This window comes from Leptosomus discolor, chromosome 5 (assembly GCF_034619465.1).
Source record: "Leptosomus discolor isolate bLepDis1 chromosome 5, bLepDis1.hap2, whole genome shotgun sequence".
Lineage (NCBI taxonomy): Eukaryota > Metazoa > Chordata > Aves > Leptosomiformes > Leptosomidae > Leptosomus > Leptosomus discolor.
Genome location: NC_141395.1, coordinates 44,202,001 through 44,203,140, shown reverse-complemented (window position 1 = coordinate 44,203,140; position 1,140 = coordinate 44,202,001). Strand labels below are relative to the sequence as shown.

The 1,140-nt window shown below is 41.6% G+C and overlaps 1 non-coding gene across 1 annotated transcript; it reads right to left on the bottom strand.

The window, feature by feature from the left end:
• Positions 1-333: 333 nt before the first annotated feature.
• Positions 334-543, bottom strand: LOC147415513 (small nucleolar RNA U3). The gene has a single exon (XR_015183523.1). It is a non-coding gene; the product is annotated as a small nucleolar RNA U3 (small nucleolar RNA).
• Between the last annotated feature and the right edge of the window lie 597 nt (positions 544-1,140).

Below are 1,140 nucleotides of genomic sequence, written 5' to 3'. Positions count from 1 at the left end.
TTCAAGCATTGGGATACACATTTAGCAGAAGCCACTTGGCTAGTTAAAACTAGAGGATTTGCCAGTTGACATGGCCCTGCCCAATCAAAACGCCTGTGCACTGTGGAAGGAGATAAGATCCCCTTACTTGTAATAAGGAACTTGTTGGGAAACAGTCTAGGTCATTCCTTCCTCAGGAAAGGGGTAACCTATTTGTGGGATTGTTTTCACTCAAGGACCTGGGTGCATTTGGTGGGTAACACAGAAGGATGGGGAAGTCCAATGTGTAGCTCAAGAGGACTTAATCCTAGGTGAAAATAATCTGTGATCTGTGTTGCATGGAAAGGGCCACAAACCACTCCACTCATGCTCTCTCCCTCCCAGCACCCCGAGGGGCAGGAACAGCCATCAATGGCAAGCAGCTCCTGCCCAGGCAGCGCTGCCCACTCACTTGGCATTCAGGAGTGAGCACCCCGCTCCTCCTCATGGCTTCTGATGTCATATAGGTGTGATCACTCTCCTCTAGTGACCAGCTACAGAAATGACTTCTGAAACTACAGTCCTAATACTTACTATTTAATGAGGAATCAGAACTCCAGGAGAAAAACAAAACATCTTTGTTGCTTTTTTGCAATACAGACTTATTTCTCCTGGCAGACTGGTCAGCTAGGTATTGTTCTCATAAAGTCGTATGACTCCCAAAGTGCCGACAAATTATTTGAGATGCCCAAAACAGAGGAAAGAAATCTTTTCCGCGATTTGTATACCTACATATGTGTATATTTAATGCATAGTAACATAGTAACTATTTAATACAATAAAGATTCCCTTTTCAAAGTTTAGATTGTTGGAAATAATTCATACAGGGCTACTGTATTAAGGAAAGTTCTTGAAAAGCATGAAATTCTTTCAAGTATGTTTCTCTCTTTTTTAAGAAAAAAAAAGAAATAAAACCCTCTATATCTCACAATAAACTCCATGCAAATCAATAGGTTATGATAGAAACCACCCTTAGGAGGAAGGAACACTAAAAATACTTACCCTGAAACTGAAGACATAATGATTCCTTTGCTCGGAGAAGCACGTCAGTGTAACAGAAGTGTTCTCTGCAGCTTCCCTAACCCCAGCTGTACTTTTCAAGGATACAGATGACTCTGATAA